General features: G+C 39.3%; 1 protein-coding gene across 2 annotated transcripts in view; it reads right to left on the bottom strand.

Annotated features, from left to right (window-relative positions):
• srrm3 (serine/arginine repetitive matrix 3) overlaps positions 1 to 21443 on the bottom strand; it is a 120118-nt gene extending 98675 nt beyond the window's left edge. Inside the window, exon 1 of one of the 2 annotated variants that reach the window (XM_055017533.1) lies at positions 21009 to 21443. The gene's annotated coding sequence lies outside the window, so the exon portion shown is untranslated. The remainder of the gene's footprint in view (positions 1 to 21008) is intronic. The other variant, XM_055017532.1, reaches the window with a different exon arrangement.
• Positions 21444 to 21834: the final 391 nt, after the last annotated feature.

The following is a 21834-nucleotide window of genomic DNA, read 5'->3' as shown; positions in this document are numbered from 1 at the left end:
CTGTAATTGGCGCTATATAAATAAAAATGAATTGAAATAAAAAAATTGAAAAGTGATTTCTGCTGAAAACTTTTTCCATCTAGTTTAATCAGCCATATTAGCATAAGGCACAGGCAATGGCATAATTTTACTTATGACTGAAGAGCAAATTCTCCTGATTGCAGAAGTTTAAAATTGCTTACAAGATTAAGGAAGCTGATTGTAGCATGGTGCAAAAAATTACTATGAAGGAGTCACTACAGTGTACGATTCTCCTAATATTCCTTCTATTTTAATTAGTGCTGGGCCATAATTAAAATTTTAATCGAGATTAATCACATGATTTTCTGCAGTTAATTGCATTGTTATGCATAAAATTAACTAATGAATTCAAAAGTAGTGTATTCTGTACTTTTATTTTAAAAGTACTGCTATATCAACAAAAATGCAGAAACATTTGGTTTGCAAACACTTTAAACAAATAAAGTGCTCTTTAACAGCAGTATTGCCTTTACACAGTAGAAGTTAACATATTTCTTGTAAATCTCAACTTAAACATTAATGTAATCAAATAAAATCATATCAAAACTATTTGCCACTGCAAGGGCATTAACGTTTTATCTAGTTTGTTATGGAAAAACAAGTTACCCTCAGAGTCCAAAGTCACCATCATAACATTATAACAGGAACCTTCCCAGCAACAGCAAGTTAATATTTATACATCTGTATTCCTATTTCTTTCAGAACAGGTACCAAAAGAAACCTTTTTCTTTCATCAGAGAGCATCTGTCGGGGACTATAGCCACTGTGTATGGGTCGCCCGCTAGTGATGCAGGTTGAGGCTCATACATGCCGTCATTCGTTGCAATTCTAAGAACGTTCCTCAGACCGCCATCTTCCACAAAACTAATCAGCCTGCAGTCTATAGCTAACTGCTTTGCTGCGGCATTTGTTAGCTTGTCTTGTTTTAGTTTATCTCTATTTCTCCCACACACTGCATGCAACCAGTCTGCTGAAGTCTCCCTCCACTGTTAGTTTGAGTGAGACGTGATGATGCCCATCCCAAGTTCTGATCAACATCCAGCCCTCCTGTGATCCATGGTTAGTCTGTATGTGTATTCAGAGCCAGTGAGCAATGTACTTTCACAATAATAACAATTAAAAAAACTGCATTAATGCGCGATAAAATAATTGTCGGCAGTAATTAATTAATTAATGTGTTAATGATGCGTTAACATGCCCAGGCCTAATTTTAATATGTGTATCTATTGTAATAAAAGTGCAAGAAGGACTGGAAAACTACAGAAACTGGTGATAAATTCTGAATTTTTTTTTTTTTTTAATTTAAGAATATACTATGAATTCCAAAACGCTATACTGATTTACTACACAACTATAAATACTTTGAGCAGATGGAGAGAAAAGGAAACTTTGATTCAGTAACAAAATTTTGTTACTTTTTTTTTAGGATTCCAGAGTGGTCTAAAAGCTGCCAAACACTGCTTTTTAGACTACAAATGAGGCATGAAGTGTTGTTGTTTCTGTAACTGTTTTTAAAGTTAATAAACCCCCTCTGTAATTGCAAAACTGAAACAAAACAGTAATTTCTTTCTTTATCAGTGTACATACATGGAAAAACAAAAAGAAACAAACAGAATGATGACCCAGCTGCTTGAAAACAATCAGTTGCAGTTGTGTAAAAGGCAAATCAAGCTGGTCGTTGTTATGGCAAAATTTTTTTCAATTCAATTTTATTTATATAGCGCCAATTACAGTCAAATTGTCTCGAGACGCTTTACAGAACCCATATGCCTGACCCCCAGAGCAAGCCAAAAGGCGACAGTGGCAAGGAAAACACCCTTTTAACAGGGAAAAAAAAACCTCGAGCAGAACCCGGCTCTAATGTGGGGGGACCCATCTGCCTGCTGGCCGGGCGGGTTGAGAGGGACAGAAGAAGTAGAGAGGTAGAGATAGAGGGGTAGAGGTAGAGATAGAGGGATACAGATAGAGGGGTAGAGATAGAGAGGTGGGGGGGTGGGACACAAGGACCATAAAACACAGCCACACATCTGAAGCATCCAGCATCCAGCTCTGGGACCAGGGACACTCGGAGAAAGGACACAGAAAGAAACAGAGTGAATGTAATGCAATAATGGTATATATAGTAAATACATAGGTAGTTAGAGAAGGGCTCAGTGCATCCAGAGAGGTTCCCCAGCAGCCTAGGCCTATAGCAGCATAACTAGGGGCAAACTAAAGGGACGTCAAGAGGGGAAGTCAGTTGTGCAAATGAAAACACCAGCTCACCCCATCAGGGTCACCCAGTCAGCCCTAACTATAAGCTTTGTCGAAAAGGAAGGTTTTAAGCCTGGTCTTAAAAATAGAGAGGGTGTCCGCCTCCCGAACCCAAACTGGGAGCTGGTTCCACAGGAGAGGTGCCTGATAACTGAAGGCTCTGCCTCCCATTCTACTTTTAGAGATTCTAGGAACAACAAGTAAGCCTGCAGTCTGAGAGCGAAGAGTTCTGCTAGGGTAATATGGTACTATCAGGTCTTTAAGATATGATGGAGATTGGTTGTTAAGAGCTTTATATGTCAGAAGAAGGATTTTGAATTCTATTCTAGATTTAACAGGGAGCCAATGAAGAGAAACCAATATAGGAGAAATATGATCTCTCTTGCTAACTCCCGTCAGTACTCTGGCTGCAGCGTTTTGGATCAGCTGTAGATGTTTCAGAGAGCTATTGGGACAACCTGATAATAAGGAATTACAGTAGTCAAGCCTAGAAGTAACAAATGCATGGACTAGTTTTTCTGCATCACTCTGAGACAGGATGTTCCTGATTTTCACAATATTTCTCAGGTGGAAAAAGGAAGTCCTACAGATTTGTTTTTATGTGCGAGTTAAAGGACATGTCCTGGTCAAAGATAACACCGAGGTTCCTCACAGTAGTACTGGAGGCCAATGTAATGCCATCCAGAGTAACTATATGCTTTGAAAGCAATTCTCTAAGATGTTTGGGGCCAAATACAATGACTTCAGTCTTGTCTGAATTTAGTAGTAAGAAATTATAGGTCATCCAGGTCTTTATGTCCTTAAGACAATCTTGCAGTCTAGCTAGCTGATTAGTTTCATTTGGCTTCATAGATAAATACAATTGAGTGTCGTCAGCATAACAATGGAAATTAATACAGTGCTTCCTAATAATGTTGCCTAAGGGAAGCATGTATAATGTGAACAGTATTGGTCCTAAGACAGAACCCTGAGGAACTCCATGATTAACCCTAGTATGCTCAGAAGAGTCATTGTTGACATGCACAAACTGGAACCTGTCTGATAAGTAGGATTTAAACCAGTCCAGTGCTGTCCCTTTAATGCCAATAGAATGTTCTAGTCGCTGTAATAAAAGTTTGTGGTCGATTGTATCGAATGCTGCACTAAGGTCCAATAAAATAAGTATAGAGACCAGTCCATTATCTGACGCTATGAGAAGGTCATTAGTAACTTTCACCAGAGCTGTTTCTGTGCTATGATGCACTCTGAAGCCTGACTGAAACTCTTCAAACAGGCTATTCCTTTGTAAATGTTCATATAATTGATTTGCAACTGTTCTTTCCAGAATTTTAGAGAGAAATGGGAGGTTGGAAATTGGTCTATAGTTGGCTAAAACATCTGGATCTAGAGTGGGCTTTTTAAGTAAAGGTTTGATTACAGCAACCTTAAAAGCCTGTGGTACATAACCTGTTACTAGAGAGAGATTAATCAGATCTAACATTGAGGAATTAATTAAAGGTAAAGCCTCCTTGAACAGTCTAGTTGGGATAGGATCTAAAAGACATGTTGATGGTTTGGATGTAGAAACTATTGAAATGAGTTCAGAGAGATGTATGGGGGTGAAAAATTCTAAATATCCATCTGGTCTTACAGCCAATTCTAAAGTATCTGTACTCGATGATACATCTGTGACATTTGCAGGAAGGGCCAGATTAATTTTTTTTCTAATCGTAATAATTTTATTTGTAAAGAAGCTCATGAAGTTGTTACTGCTCAAAGCTAAAGGAATACAAGTTTCAACAGAGCTCTGACTCTTTGTCAGCCTGGCTACAGTGCTGAAGAGAAACCTGGGGTTGTTCTTGTTTTCCTCTATTAAAGATGAATAATATGTTGTCCTGGCATTACGAAGAGCTTTTTTATAAATTACTAGACTTTTTTTCCAAGCTACATAAACTTCCTCTAAATTAGTGGAGTACCACTTCCTTTCCAGCTTTCGGGACGCCTGCTTTAAAGTCCGCAGCTGGGAATTATACCAAGGAGCAGGTCCTCTCTGAGATAGAACTTTCTTTTTTACAGGTGCAACACTATCAAGTGTTGTACGCAGTGAGGCTGCAGCATTATTAACAATATAATCCACTTCTGTGGGGGTAAAATTATAATATTTCCCTTCCATTATATCAGTAAGTGGTGCTGGACTAAATAGAGAGGGTATTATTTCCTTAAATTTAGTCACCGAATTGTGAGACAGACATCTACTGTAATGATATTTATTCTTAACTCCTATACAATCTATTGTTGTAAATTGAAATGTTATCATAAAATGGTCAGAAAGAAGAGGGTTCCGGGGAAATACTGTTAACTGTTTGATTTCTATGCCATAAGTCAGAACGAGGTCAAGGGTATGATTAAAACTATGAGTTGGTTTATTTACATGTTGAGAAAACCCAATTGAGTCTAATATTGAATTAAAAGCAGTCGTAAGGCTGTCACTGTCCACGTCAACATGAATGTTGAAGTCACCCACAATAATGACTTTATCTGAGCTGAGCACTAAATCAGATAAAAAGTCTGAGAATTGAGATAAAAACTCAGAGGAAGGAGCAGGAGGACGATATACAACAACAAATAAAACTGGTTTCTGAGCTTTTAAATCTGGATGAGAGAGACTGAGAGTAAGATTTTCAAATGAACTGTAACTAGGTTTAGGTCTCTGGTTCATTTTTAAGCTAGAGAGGTAAATTGCTGCCACTCCTCCTCCTCGGCCCGTGATTCGAGGAACATGACAGTTAGTATGACTAGTAGGAGTTGATTCATTTAGACTAACATATTCTTCCTGCTGCAACCAGGTTTCAGTCAAACAGAACAAATCAATCTGGTTATCAGTTATCAAATCATTTACTAACAGAGATTTAGACGAGAGAGATCTAATATTTAACAGACCACATTTAATTGTCCTGTTTCTTCGCTCAGTTGAAATAGTGGTATTAATCTTAATTAGATTTTTATGGTTACTATGTCTTTTGTTTATTTTTGATTTGCTTAATTTATTGAATTTTGGTGGTCGGGGGACAGACACAGTCTCAGTAAAGCTAACTGAATTCCTGGAGGGTGACAGCTGAGAGGAAACTGCAGAGAGGTGTGGAAGACTACAACTCTGCATCCTGGTCTGAACTCTGGGTTGTCATGCTTTAGGAGTTCTAATAAAATCAGCCATATTTCTAGAAATGAGAGCTGCACCAGCCAAAGTGGGATGGATGCCGTCTCTCCTAATCAGACCAGGTTTTCCCCAGAAAGAGCTCCAATTGTCTATAAAGCCAACGTCGTTTGCAGTACACCACGTAGATTGTGTAGTGTGGTAATGTAACAAACCGATTTAAACACTGAGGAAGAAGGAAAGAAATAAAATAACCAAAGACCATAGGACTGTTATGATATACGCATGTTACAGTCCTCTAATAATAAGAAATTATGTATTATCAGCAATATTTACTTATGCAGAAGCTTGGTAGTAAAAAATTTCACTTTTGGCTGATATATTATTATATATGGCATGATTAGACTAACACTGATGCATCACTGTGTAACATTTTATTGTTAGAGCAATTTTTAACTACTTTAGCTATACTGCATGCAATTAGTATAGGTGATTCCCAGTGGGCCCTTCCAGATAAATGTGAGAGGCTGCAAGATGATTAATGTGGAAGTACAAAAGCAGCAGTTTAGCACTTTCTCCAGTTGTTGCATTCATCATGAAATACTAAATAATCTGACATCATAAGGGCCTCACATAATTTTTTTAAAGGAAATTATGTATAATGTTTGAAGAAGAAATGTCTCAGTGGTGGAATTGGTAACAGCTTACTAACATGGAATATGGCACTGGTTTTTGGAGGTGGTCACAAACCACAGTGTATAAAAGTGGGGTGTACAAGCCCTTGATATTTTCTCTGTTTTTCTGTATTGAAAAAAATCATGCATTGTAGGTTTTCTGACAGATCCTACAAGGGGATTTCAATGTAAAAGTTGGAAAGACAGTGGAATCTAACAATATTGTGCAATGAACACTTGGAGACAGAAATGAGAGAGGTGAAAGATTAGCAGCCTGGGTAACAGAAAACGATTACATAATTGGCAACGCAGATTTTCAAGCAGGACCCAAGAAGACTATAGACATGGAAAAGTCCTGGAGATAATGTCAGAAATCAGATAGATTATGTACTCATAAAAAGAAGGTATAAGAATGCCCTTAAAACATGCAAAACCTATCCTGGTGCAGATGCATATAGTGACCATGGGCCAATAATAAGTGTGGTTCACTTAAAACTTAAAAAGCTAAAAAAAAAAAAAAAAAAAATCTAAACCAGAATTGAAATTAAATCTGGGGCTTCTAAGAACAGACAGTGACATCAAAAGTAAGTTCCAAGTTGAGGTAAAAAACCTGATATGGACTACTGCAAAACATCAGCGATATGGAACAACAATGGAAAAACAAGAAGGAAAATATAACAAAAACTGCAGAGAAGGTTATCCCCCATACAAGAGAGAGTAAGGAGAAGGAAATGGATGACAGATGAAATCTTGACCCTCGTGGAACAAAAAAGTGAAGTCAAAAAGGATAAAGAAGCTTATGAACTACTACATACTCAGATTACAACAAAGTGCAAAGAAGCTAAATAAAGGTGGCTTACAGAAAAATGCAAACTTATCAAAGAGTTGCAGAGAAAAAACAACACCAAACGCATTCATGATGAAATCAAAGATCCTACACCATAGTTCTCCTCGATTACACCAAAGCTTTCGACACAGTAAAATATCAAGGTGAAGAATAACCAATAAAATGAGGACTCAGACAGGGATATGTGCTATCACCTGATCTGTTCTCCTTGTACAGTGAAAACATCATGAAGAAAATACAAGGCTTTCTGGGAGTATCCATCGGATATTATAACAAATAATGTACGTTATGCAGATGACAGTGCTGATAGCGAACAGTGAAGAAAACTTGCAAACCATAGTATCCATAATTAATACAGAGAGCCAAAAACTTTGGTCTGTCTTTAAACAAAAAGAAAACAGAAGTAATGGTAATTTTTAAAGAAACATGTCATCCCAACCTGTAACATAAAATTAGACCAAGAAATACTGAAGCAGGTTCATCATTTCAAATATGTCGGTTCATGGATAACATCAGATGGGAGGTGTGAAACAGATATAAGATGTAGAGTAGCAATAGCAAGAACAGCATTTACGAAAATTAAAAATATACTGAAAAATAAGAAAAAAGCAATTAGCATCCGTATGAGGACTTGCAGCTGTTATATCCTACCAGTTCTGATGTACGAATGTGAATCTTAAAACATGAATACTAAAATGTCAAACAAAATCACTGCAGCAGAGATGTGGTTTTACAGACGCATGCTACGTATATCTTATACGACCAGAATAACCAATGAAGATGTTTTAAAAACACTAAACACAAATTATAGCCTACTGAACAAAATCAGGAAACTGCAAGCAACATTTTTTGAACACATCATAAGAAAGAGACCTTGAAATATATTGTCACAACTCGAAAAATTAATGGGAAGAGAGGACAAGGCAGACAAAGAATGAAAATGATAGATGGACTTACATCATGGCTACACATGGAAAGGGCAACAGTCACAATTCAGAAGGCTAAAGATCAGATTATATGGAGAGAAATGATTGTCTAAGCTGAATGGCATGGCACTTGATTGATTGGCAGCAGTTTGGTCTGTGACAATTTTTTTTTAAAGCCAAGCTTCAGTTCAATTTTTACTGTGTAAAAGATTTAAAACAGGTGATGAAGATTGCCACGTGAGATACCATCAAAAGTGCGCCTGTCACACAGGGAGGGCACCATAAATTCATAAAATCATTGACAGAACATTTTAAATCCTGGGTCAGATGCACTGTGTAACATATATCCCAAATAGCATCCTTTTCAACTTACAAATTGTATTGTTTCACATTGTAATTTTGATTTGAAATCAGTTAGTCATCCAGCCTTGAATAAAGATAATGAAAAATACAGTGTAGAAGTAGCACAAAAAAATACTTGGGCATGGTACTTGTGTGAAAATACTCAGTTACTTTCAAACTGTAGTAATCTGGGCAGTGTCTTACAGATGGCAACAGCAACATTCCTTTCAAAGGTATTAATGAACAGGCCTCCCTGCTACCGATGCTTTCATTCTGTAAACCTGACACAATTAGTCAGAGTAATTGCTTGTGGTTGCTTGATCAAAGTAGTAACAGAGGTCTGGAGACATAAATGGAGGTGACAGAATGAGATATTAATGTCCTCTGTTGCCAGCAGTAATGTTTTCTTCACCATGTACCACTCACCAGCGAAGGCGTTCAAATATGTGTACAGAGCACATCTGACATCATTATCCTTAACTAAGACTCTACCTGAATAAACACGAACTTTCACACTCTCCTTTGTGGGGACATTTAAGTCGTGCTTGATTCCCAGTGAGACTAGAACATAGTTAGAATAAAAGCATTTAACTATAAAGCAACTTTATGTGTATTGGCTACAATTACAGTTGATGCTTTTTGTATGATAACCTTCAAAATGTCACAACATTTACAATGAAACAGTGCATGGAACCATACATGATCTGTTCATACTACTCGGTCTCAGCTGTTGTCTATGAAGCAGCAGGGATGCCACCTTACATCAGTCCCTGCATGCATATCAGTCCAATATCAGGTTTGACAGTCTGGGACTGTGTGGCAGACAGTGTCTGATAGAGCTCCTAAATAATTCACTATCCACTATCCACAGCCATTACCTGCAAACTCTCTCTCAGAAGAGGGTAGTTACCAGATCACAGCAGGCGTTGTCAGGGGTACGGCCATGTTGGGCTCTTAGTGTCTTTCTTTACAGACTCAAAGTACATGTTATGGATGGTGTCCTTCCTCTTTGTGTGCAACTACTCCGACTTATTTTGACCATTTTAACACAAGCCTGCTACCAGTTCTTCTCAGATTGTTGGTAGTATGAATGTCCACACATAGCGGGACTCCCTGTTATTTTGAGGAATAGACTGGTGCTTTTGAAAAAAACGATCTAATCAAGCATGAGTAAGTAATATACTTTTGTTTCAACAATTTTCACTTAGTTTCACTCTAACAACAACCTCCTGTTTCCTGTCTGAAAAAAAACATATTCCTGCTGTTAAGCAGCTCCCAGTGCTATTTAACCATATCCATTTTTCTTGACTGTGATATTAACAATCTTTTATAACTTTGTCACTCATAGGCTGAAAGTAGCATTAGCCTGGCTACCTGTTTCCCATCATTAAAAGGACGTGTAATTTCTGTAGCTTATCTATCAGCAGCACAGTGTGATTGTGGCATTTATTTTCCTTTTATTCCCTGTTCCTATTATTGCTTGCCTATTTTATTTATTTATTTATTATATGTTATAAATACACTAAGTCAAGTTAAGAATTTTCAAACAATAAAAATAAAAGTTGCAGTCAAATCCCCACTTGGCTGCCACAGCAGCAATTAATAACATTTATGTATGTGCAAATGTGTTTCAATGTGTCTGAACATCCTTACTTCTAAAAGCCTATTTGTGCAAATAAACAGTGACCAGATGGTGTTAAGTGGCCAATAAAGTCTAAGTTATGAGTGCAATCAAAGAACAAAGTAAAAGTCAAGCTGCTGGGGAAGTAGCTGCGAATAATACACCTGCTTGTACTCAGCAGATATTTCTGCTAAACAGGCTATTTATTATTTACAACAGGCAATTGCTCATTAGTTCAACTATGGATCACCCCCCCACCCCCCACCCCCCACCCCACCCCCCAAAACACACACACACACACACACACACACACACACACACACACACACACACACACACACACACACACACACACACACGCACACGCACACAAGCACACAATCATGTAACGCTGAGTCCTTCAGAGACGTTCATCAGGCAGCACATGCACAGTTTTACATAATCACAGAGAGAGAGAATGATTGATCCATCCTCCCCCATAACAGCTGTATGATTCTGTAACATCGGGGACTGAGCTGATGAGCTGATTTGAATACACACTATTCTGACGACAAAACAGAGTGTAATTTAAAACCGAGCACCGAGGTCGGTCTACTATGCGCATCCCCTAGTACATGCCCTAGCTCTGAGCTGAGCATAAAGGGAACAAACTCAAACTGTATTTTAGGTCTGGCCTGCTCTAAATAGCAGAAGGTGGCACAATGTCTGCAGTAGGCATGGCTGATATGAATTCCCAGTATGCTCTGCAAAGAAAAGATGGAAAAGGTCAGAGTCTGCATTCATCTTTTCAGCACAGTTTTTGCTTGCAACATCACCTTTTCCTGCTTTTATTCCTCTGTGTCCTTGGCCTTTTTCCCATCTCTCTGGGGTAAATAAATGGAATTCTGCCATGCAGTGAAGCTCAATGCCGGTGACATTTTGTCATTTACTGCTATCTGCTGGTTTCACTCATAGTAAACTACTGTCAATCCATACCGTTTCTTCAGAGCAATTAAAACCCAGTTTATTAAAAATCCCATTCAAATAAATGTCTCAAAGATTCAACATGACTTAAATAAACCTACAGGCGGAGGCTCGTGGGGGATTAAATCAGTTGTAAATACTGTTTTTAATGGGTGAAAGAGAGTGGTTAGTAATTTACCAAACAAGCCATTATTAAGGCTTGTCTCACTTCCTCAAGTGATAGCTGTTCCCTGAGTTATCATCTTATCTTTGCCCGATCCTCTCCACCGCCTCACACACTCAGGATTATGACAGTACTGGATGGGCTACTGAGAGGATCATTTCTCCCACTTGATCTTTTGCTTTATCTACAATATGTAATGCAGCTGTTGGATTTAGTAGGCCTTCTGAGGAATACTAAGAGACAAAAACAATCGCCTGCCGTCACTGCGTGGCTAGCATCGTCATCAATAACACATTTACTGTGTGTGCATGTGTTTTGTGATTGTGTGTCTATAATCAGTTGCTGCAGAGCTCAAGAGCTGAATTTAGCCTTAGGGTGCTAATTTAAATGTTCTGTCTTATGTGGCTTTTGGATAAAGCAAACAACCTAATTAAAACATAGCTCAGTCATTAGTTTCTACATTTTTTCCACACTGGAGGTTAATTAGCTGATATGTCTTCGTCTTCTACAATATTGCAAAATTGGGAGCGATGATCTCCTGACCCCATATAAAAATATATAGTCTGCTGTTATTTAAAAGGAGCTCAAATACAATTACTTTTCTTTTTTTTTTTACACATGCGTAATTGTACAAGAAAAAAGGAGAATGCAAGTCAATGTACTATATGCACTCATTTATTTGTCAATCTAAAAGAAGCAGTAGTATTTTAGTCTTGCCTGTGCTGTCTGCCATCTTGCTTATTGGAAGTTTTAATTTTGTCCTCTTTGAGATAACGCTTTCACTCAAACTGCAGTTTGATGCATCATTAACAGGGTACTGGAGAGGATAACAGAGTAGATGATGACCCATGGATCATTTGGTCATAGATGCTGTTATTAAACACAACTCCTAAAACTATAATTAAATGTTTTATGTAATGTACAAAAATACAAATAATAGTTTGATAATAATAAAACATACAACCTTATATTAAATCTGAATATCAAGTAGTACAAACCAGAGAAGTATCAGATCAATGCAATGGAAAAATTATTGAAATAAATGTGTACACAGCTGCAACAGTTGGGTAATCACTGCCAAAAGTAGATAACTAATAAATGATTTTAGAAAAAATATAATGCGTTAGCTGGAAACAATGGCTAGAAAAATAAGTTAAATTAGAATTGCTGTTGGGCTGCACAGTGGCGTAGTGGTTAGCACTTTCGCCTTGCAGCGAGAAGATCCCTGGTTCGCGTCCCGGGATCTTTCTGCATGGAGTTTGCATGTTCTCCCTGTGCATGCGTGGGTTTTCTCTGGGTACTCCGGCTTCCTCCCACAGTCCAAAAATATGCTGAGGTTAATTGATTATTCTAAATTGCCCGTAGGTGTGAATGTGAGAGTGACTGTTTGTCTCTGTATGTGGCCCTGCAACAGACTGGCGACCTGTCTAGGGTGTCCCCTGCCTTCGCCCGAGTCAGCTGGGATAGACTCCAGCCCCCCCGCGACCCTAATGAGGATTAAGCGGTGTATAGATAATGGATGGATGGATGGATAGAATTGCTGTCTTAAGGCTATATGCCTCTGCCAACTAGTCAAGCTGTAGTTTAAATCCATGACAGCCCAGAATTCATCTTTGACCTTTTCAATATGAAACATCATCACTCCATCATTTTTATGTATAAGACATTTGTGTGGAATTTTAATTATTCATAATTAGAGTATGACATATGGCAAAAAGTGAAGTCCAGGTGAATGTCTATGCCAAATCTGATAAATTCCCTAAAGGTGTTCAAGAAATAGTAAATTCATAAAGCGAGGATGAACAGTCAGACTAAACACAATGCCTCTAGCCTGGCCTGTAGCCAGCACAGAGCCATAAAAGGTTCACTAAAAGAAATGCTTAAACTGGCTGGCTATAGCTAATCACTACATTTGTTAACTATTAAATCGATAATGGTTAAAATGTTGTCCACTATTAATCTCTAAAAGAATTTGCTATTTAACAAATGTTACGAGCCATTCGGTACCTGTACAACCAAAGTGAGAGCTGTGTCCGCATACTTGGCACAAAGTCAAACATGTTTCCAGTGGGTGTTGGACTCTGCCAGGGCTGTCCCTTGTCTCCGATCCTGTTCGTGGTGTTCAAGGACAGGATCTCTCGGCGCAGTCGGGGTGAGGAAGGTGTCTGGTTTGGGGATCTCAGGATCGCATCTCTGCTTTTTGCAGATGATGTGGTTCTCTTGGCTTCCTCACATCATGACCTTCAGCACGCACTGGAGCAGTTTGCAGCTGAGTGTGAAGCAGCGGGGATGCGGATCAGCACCTCTAAGTCCGCGGCCATGGTTCTCTGCCGGAAACCGGTGGATTGCTCCCTCTGGGTTGGGGGGGGAGTTGTTTCCCCAAGTGAAGGAGTTCAAGTATCTCGGGACCTTGTTCACTAGTGATGGGAAAATGGAACGTGAGATGGACAAGCGGATTGGTGCAGCATCAGCAGTAATGTGGGCGTTGTATCAAACTGTCGTGGTGAAGAGGGAGCTGAGCCGTAAGGCGAAGCTCTCAATTTACCAGTCCATCTACGTCACAACCCTCACCTACGGTCATGATCTCTGGGCAGTGACCGAAAGAACAAGATCACGGATACAAGCGGCTGAAATGAGCTTCCTCCGTAGGGTGGCTGGGCTCAGCCTTAGAGATAGGGTGAGAAGCTCAGACATCCGGAGGGACCTCGGAGTAGATCCGCTGCTCCGTCGCGTCAAAAGGAGCCAGTTGAGGTGGTTTGGACATCTGATTTGGATGCGTCCGGAGAGACTTCCTCTGGAGGTTTTCTGAACACGTCCGCCTGGGAGGAGACCCCGGGGCAGACCCAGAATTCGCCAGAGGGGATTATATATCTTGTCTGGCCTGAGAATGACCTGTTTCGCCTGCTGCCTCCGCAACCCGGCCCCGGATAAGCGGAAGACAATGGATGGATGGATGGATGGATAATGCTCAGAATAGTTAGAATTAATGGTTAAAATAGCTATAAAACTATAAACAGTTTTAAAAGGTTAGCTGAAAGTAATGGTTAGAATGTCGTTAGTTAAATAAAATAATAAAGCAAATAGAAAATATTGGTTAGACTAGTTAGCTAGGAACAATGGTTAGGACAGTTGATGATTAAAACAGTTTGCTATTCAACAAGCAGTTAAAACGTTTAACTGAAAACAATAATCAGAATATAGTCAGCTAAAAAAAATGGATAAGTTTGAAAAGTTAGCTAACTGATAAATGGTTAAACATGTTAGCTGAAAATAATGACTACAATAGCTGGCTAACACTATGAGTCAGAATTGTAAAAATAGCTATCTGATAAATAGTTATTTTTACAGTTAGCTTCCATGTAATATAGCAAGCTAAAAAAAAAAATTGTTAAAATAGTTAACTAATTTATAAATGGTTAAACTAGTGATCTGAAAATAATGGTTAGAATAGTTTGCTCTCAATAATTTTAGAACGGTTAGATAAAAATTGTTCAAAAATCTATTTGATAAGTAATTTAAAAGAGCTAACTTTAATGTTGCGGTATGAATATAATAGCTAAAATAAAAAAATAATTGTTATACTTATTAGGTAGAAACAACAGCTGGAATAGTAAAAGCCAATCTAAAAATAATATTTAGAAAATAGTTGGCTAAAAATTAATTTAGAATCTAAATCTAGAAAAGATCACAAATGAATAAGAGATAGATGATAGATAGATAGATAGATAGAGAGATAGATAGATAGATAGATTTTATGTGTGTGTGTGCGTGTGTTTGTGTGTGTGTGTATGTGTGTGCGTGTGTGTGGAGTCAGCATGGCAGATGGTCTTGTGTTTTCGAGGCTGTGCTGGGTGCAGCAGCTGCTCTCTCCATTCTTCTCACCCTCCCACACACACTGATAAACACACAGAGCTCCTGAAAAGTACGCTGGGATCACCTGATGGAACCAGACACTGATCCCCTCCATTATTCATCAGCTGACCGAGGCAGCTACATGACCACCCTAATATGCTGTAAATTCCTAACACAGTGGTGCTCTCTCTCTCGTTCTCTCTTGTTCTCTCTCCTGTGATTTTGTTCTCACTTCACTAACACAGTTACAGTTTGTCATACAAAAAAGTGCCATGCAGACTATGACATCATCCTCAAATTATGAGGGGAAAAAGACTCATTGAAGGCAGAGTGAGTGCAGGCATAAAAATTAAGCATTTCAACTGCTCTTCCTCCCCCACTCATCTTTGTCTCAGGTTCTCCCCCTCTTTCTCTCTCTCACTTCCCTCCCTTTCACCTCTCTTCTAAGAACGAACTTCAAAGAAGCTCTGAAGTCAGTGGGATAGAGGAAGGGGATCCCTAGGGGACAGTACCACACACACAAATACGCCGAGTATACACACACACACAGAGCCCAAAGATGTCTAAGAAGCAGTCAAACAGTGCCCTTTGAGCAGTAACTGTGTGACAGCTTCAAACGGGCCAGAGTCGAAAAGAGCGCAGTCGTTTCTCATGACAGCATTGACTTCAATAATGCAATTTCATGTACTGTACGTGTTTTATCACACATCCCTCTTTGTATCACACGTACACTGATATGCACATGCTCATGCACATAATCTGTACATCTGATAAAAAGCACGTCTGTCTGGTGCAAACGGAAGCCCAGATTTTAATGGATAATCAGGCTAATATTTAATTTAGTCATAATACATCAGACAAAATTAATGAATAAATCATTGTCTTATTTAACAATTATCATAGTGCAGAGGACAAAGTTCATCAGAAATAGCCTTGAATTTTCACAAAAAAAAGTTAGGTTGAATTATTCAGATCGTAGTCCTTGATGTAAATTTTAATGTTTTTCTGCTTCTTGATGAGGATGAATCTGGGGCTAAGTTCCCTTTGATCAGGAGATGAAGCAGGCAATCTCTTGATCTTCCAAGTTGCTAAATGCTTTTCATAGTGGGAGGCTGACCTCAAACCTGAAGTTATATTACAGACATGCATTTTAAACTCAAACTATTGGAATTAAGAGTTAATGACCTCTGAATGTCAAGTGTGATTTCGAGAGGACATGTGATCAGAAAGGACTGTAAATAGATGTATGAAGGTAATTTCATCACCATACAAGAGTTTCACAGTCTGATTGGTTATCAAGATGAGTCATACCCTACGGTTACATAAGCCCGCCTCAATATTTGTTGTGGATGCAGTGTAAGCTAACTTAGACCCAAAGGGAAGCAGAATGTAACCAAAACAATACAATATCCCATGGACAGTTGTATTGAAAATATACTAAACAAACCACACATGATGATACATGTGCTCTACTGCAACGATGTGAGAAACGGGATAAAAAATCAAAAGCAAACTCCTTGAAAAATCACCCAGAGAGAGTGTGTGTACCTGTTTTTGTGCGTATTCAAAGAGGGAGGATTAAAAATGGATGTGCCTCAACATGGTTAGAGTGGTGGGTTATTTTGTCACCCTGAGTGCTGTGACACAGGCCCTGCTGCAAAGTCGAAGGATGGGTGGGGGATTCGCTTACGGGGATAATTTATCTCAGGTAACCTTAATGGAAGACAGGAACGTGCTGCATTGTGTCTGCGAGTGGGCTGCTGCAGGTTCTGATGATGGTGACAGCACACCACAACAAGTAGCCCCTAACAGCCTCTCAAGGACCACAGCCAGTGTAGACTGAGCTAGATATTGATCTGTATCACAACAGGATCTTATAGCTGCTGCTAACAGTTCTTCAAGTACAAGATGTCTCATAATCAACTGAAATTGCTGAGATAGTTTCAACTTGTAAAATTAATGTTCTGATTTAATGCCTGCAAATCACCACTGGCAAATTGTGTCACACATTTAGTTATGTTTCACTTTTGGTTTAATTGTTATTTAGGGATAGATTCACAGTTCTGTCTTTAAGTCTTCCGGCTGATTTAGGGCCTGAAACCTTAGTGCAACTGCAAGAACCACCTGTATAGAACCTTTTTCAGAGATGTTTCAGAAGGGAAAAAATAACCTACTCCAGGGCAGGGACTTCAGAGAGGCCCTAAAAAAACTGCTGTACAAGTCTCAACACTGATTGATTAAACCTGAAGAGGACAATGAGCAACATTTTTTCTGTCCTCTCGGTGTCTTTGCTGCACTGGAGTCTCCTCATAAAAATCAGCATCAACAACATAAAATTCACTATATAGGCTAACATAACAAACCTCCATTTTTCTATCTGCTTATAACTACTAATTAGCTGTTATATTGGTGCAATCAAACTTAATGTTGTAGTCCAAGCAGATCCTTCACTGCACTGGAAACAGAAAAGCTTAAAGGGACGATTATGTCACAGTTCCTGTAAATGTTGGTGCCACCTTCCTCCTGCCCTGAGTTTCTGCAATGGAAAGCTGCCTAATGTTACCTGTTACAGTTCTTCATCTAGTTTATACTGGCCTATGTGAGATGCTTTTTTTAATGTGTCTCCTCGTGAAGTAATGGGGTACATGACTCACTAATGCACAGTGTTCCTTCTGTGTAAAAATGCCTTCCAAAGTTTATCTGAAGCTGAGCTGAGGCTTCAGCAGTCGCAGCCAAATAAATCAAACGGGTTATTATCCCTCCACCACAGTTCAGCAATGAAACACTATCTGGGGAAACACAAAGAGGGACCATACTTTGGACAATATTCACTAATTGAGAGTGCTGAAACTTCATATTACCTTCTGCAATTTGCTTTTACACAGGATGGAGACTAGATTTTGTCCTCCACAGAAAAAATATTACAGTGCAGATCTAGTTTAGAGGTCAAAAATAAGAGACTAAAATAAATGAAGCAGTTTAAAAATTCTATGCTGACTTTCTACGTTGTTTCAGCTTCCTCCAGTCAGTTTTAAGTGTAACATTATGCTGTGCTTACTTTAAGCCAGGGATGTCTGGTGCAGTTTTATTAGATTTGTGCATTGTCTTACTTACAGTAAAGCGGGTTAATGGCAGGAACTGAATTTGATACCACTGAGACAAACTTATTTGCTTTTTTCACACATCTGTAGGAGATCAGTTATAGCTAGTCATTATCAGAATCATCATTTATGAACACACTGTGACTAAATAAGAAATGTGGAGTGCTACAAAATTGGTGTGAATGGTCAAAAAGTTGTTACTGGCAGAGCCGGAAAATGGAATTGAGTTGGAACAAAAACTAAGATGGTGCCATTTAATTTATCAAGGTAAAGGCTCTTTTTAATATTTAAATGTCTCTAGTGTCTTTGTAATAAATACTGAAGGGGGTTTAATTTCCCCGCTGCTCAATCTCCTGCTCATTTCATCATCACCTGCAGACAAGTTTGCTTAGAAAATGCACAAAAAAGACACCATGGCCAAATGATGCAGCAGTAAAACTGAACTCCTTAGCTACAAATATGTGGATTTGAATTTGAGACAGGAACACAGACTGACAAGCCTTTTAAATAAAACATAAAGCACTACCACCTGCAGTGAAACCACAGCCTGGCACCGGTCAGCTGAGGTATGGTTTCAAGGTAAATCTGAATGTAATGTTTCAGGATGATTTTTAATGTTTCTTAAGGATCCAAATCTATCTGGCATGGCTTCCTGAATAAGCAGAGACACCTCCACTGTGCTCTAACATTGCAGACCACATCATGAGACAATGTCTGGCTGTTGGTGCTCTGATGCTTGGCTAATGCCAAGAAACATTCAGGCCTGAAAATAATAATAAAAAAATGCTATTTTTCCATCATTCAACTGCCGCCTGTTCAGCTGTCCCAGTCTCTGACCCCACCCACCTCCCACCCTTCAGGCTTCGCCCTTCGGGAGAGAAGAAGGAGGAAGTAGGACAGGAGGAGGAGCAGTGTGTCTGCCAGAGGGATGAGAGAAGGGGAAAGCGCAGGGAGGTATGCACCGATGGGAAGGAGGGACACCATGGAGAACCACTGAGACACTGCAGGGGGGGGGTGGGGGGGGTGGCGATGGGTATCGCTGCTCATCTAGGAACAATGTGAATGTAGAGCAGGCAGGAGACAGATGCTTTGTGGAAAAGGAGGCTGAGAGATAGACGGCAGAGGAAGATAGAGCGAGAGTGACTGACATTTCTCGCACACCTCTATGAGCAGCCACATCCTAATACAAGCTAATCCCTCTATCAGCCTCTTACCTCACCTGGGCCTATCGCGCCAACGGCAGCACTGTGACAAAATGGAAGACTGCTTTCAAAGATACACTCAGCATTTGAGTTTGTCCAGGCCAGCACAGTGGTGCTCAAGTCCCATGCAGCTGAGTATCAGATCACTGTTGTCACTGTCCTGCCACTCACACAGCTCCTGCTGACTTTTCCTTTTCAACCAAGCAGCATGTCATGAACTGAGCACTGATTATGATTCATGGGGTGTTCATAGCGGCTGAACCAAACAGCCATTCACTATATGGGCATGGACTGCAGAGTGATTCGTGAATTTTCCCTCACAGCTGCCTATTGTAATATAATTTGCAGCAGCATGATGGATTGTGAGTTTTTGTCATCAGATAGGGTTGTAACTGATAATTATTTTCTCAATTACTCTAGTGTCTGTTTTTTACGTTGTCAGAAAACACAGAAAAATGTCTATCGCATTTTCCAAAATTGTAGGGGAGCATCTTCAAAAAGCTGTTTTTGTCTGACAAACTGTGAAAAAAACTAATGTTCCAAGTTTTACAATGGTGTAAAACAGAAACAAGCAGCAAGTTTTCACATTTGAGAATTTTTTAAACTCAAACTATTTACATTTTGTCAAAAATAATTGCTGATTTATTTTTGTTAAATCAAGTAATGGATCAGATGACTAATAATTTCATGACCAGTGTGACGTTACAATATAACATTTCATCCATAAAGAGGTAAGTCAGAGCAACTGTACAACTGTCACCACAGGGATTTACCACATATTTTGAAGTAGTCTTATCTCCATCTGCAGCATTATAAATGCAGTATTAAAATATTAGATTTCGCTGATACATTTGTTTTGATATTTGCTATATTGTACAGTGGGATTGAACATTACCTAGATGAGGTGCAGAGACCATCAGACAAAATGCTACATTAGCTCTGAATTTTATATGTGAGCTACATATTTATAGATTCGTCTTATTTGTTTAAAAAAATCCATCACTCCCTATAAAATGTACACAAAAATAATAATAAAAAAACATTCCTCCTATGCACCTTTGAGTGCAATGTGTGTGAAATATTAATGACCCAGAGGAGAGGATTCACACAATGTTAATAAAATGAGTGAACCCTGTAAACTGAGATGATTGTGAATATAAAGCCTAAACAGTATCAGAGTTGATAAAAAATATATATACAGTGATTGTGAAAGCAGTATGATTTTAAAGGATTTCTTAAAAGTAAAACTAGAATAATTGTGATGTAATACAGCCCTTTCAGTTTATTGACAAAACAGTTCTGTGCTGTATGAATTTTACAAAGTATTCCCCATCACCTCATAAAGTGTCCATTAGAAAGCCTCACGAAGCCAACTCAAAACCCATCTAAACCAAAGTCCATACAAATTCCGGCTTATTTTGCAGAACTCTGTTACCTAAAACAAATATCCACATATTTAGACAAAGCTCTATAGATTTACATATTTTCTGCTGTGTAGTCTGTGTCAACCTTTACACGCTGGCTAATTCGGGAAATGCACACGATATGGAAACTGAACGGAGGCGGTTTAAGCGCACAATGCGTCCCTTAATTCACAAAAATGGTGACGGAGACATGAAATGTCCCGCAGCCCGGACATAGAGGATCTAAAACACAGCAGCTGGCCACAGTGGAGCAGGCAACGGATATCGACGACTTATAAAACAGCACCATCTGCAAAGCGACAAGAGGCTGAGCAGCTTCATTTTACTAAAGTGTGCCTCTTTGTAACAAACTGAGCACAGGATGAAGCTAACGTAAACACCGTCCAGCGTTTATGAACCAGGAAGGGAAGGGAGCGTGTTGTTCTTCGGGGATGCTTGTTATTAACCACCAACTTGATCCCATTTGAGATCTTCGGAAACTCTTACCTTTTCTGCGTGCTTCTGCCTCGTCGCTGTCGGCGTTTCTGGCGGATATCGGTTTTATTTTTCGGTGTGTTGTATATCTGGGACTCGGCTCGGGGCTGGTGCTGATGCTGAGCCCTATCTTCGGTGCCTCCTCTTCAGCGTTAGCTAGCCCGCTGCCTCCGCTCGACTTGTGGTGCTGAAGTGGACAGCGCACCGAGGAGCTGCGAGAACAAAACCCCTACACTGCGCTTCTCCGAGCGGCCCGCAGCACAGCGCCGCCTGCCGGAGCGGAGGACCCGCTGCAGCAGAGACACGGAGTCAAACGCAGCGGGACAGAGACCTCTAGAGGGGCAACTCCCCCATGCTTCTAGAGGGGGTTTATCTTCAGCGGGGAAGTTTACTTTCTAATTTATAAGTCATGTCTCCCAAAAGCCAAATTTCACAGAAGACTTTTTGACATATCACAAATGGAAAAATACTAGTGGAAAAAACTCAGGATGGCTAGATGTCTGTGTAGTTTCTCATTCATTCAGGTCATGGTTATCCAAAGTTGTTTAAATCAATCCAACTGGAATTTAAGAAGGTTCCTTCTTAAAGTCCCGTTGGATTGATTTAAACAACTTTGGATAATCATGATGGCTATTTGGCTTCATTGTTTGCGGGGTTGTGGTTTTACTTATGTATCAATCCGACTGTTAGTAACATTTTCTATGAAAATGTCAAGTAGCGAAAAGGCCTAATATCAGTGCACTGTGTTTTGCCATAGTAAGTATGGGAATGGTTATTACAACCTGCACATCTGAATAACTCCTATTAAATCTCCTATTTAAACAGTCATTTTCTGACA

This window comes from Amphiprion ocellaris, chromosome 14 (assembly GCF_022539595.1).
Source record: "Amphiprion ocellaris isolate individual 3 ecotype Okinawa chromosome 14, ASM2253959v1, whole genome shotgun sequence".
NCBI lineage: Eukaryota > Metazoa > Chordata > Actinopteri > Pomacentridae > Amphiprion > Amphiprion ocellaris.
The sequence above is the reverse complement of the archived record's forward strand: the minus strand, read 5'-3'. Positions and strand labels throughout refer to the sequence as shown.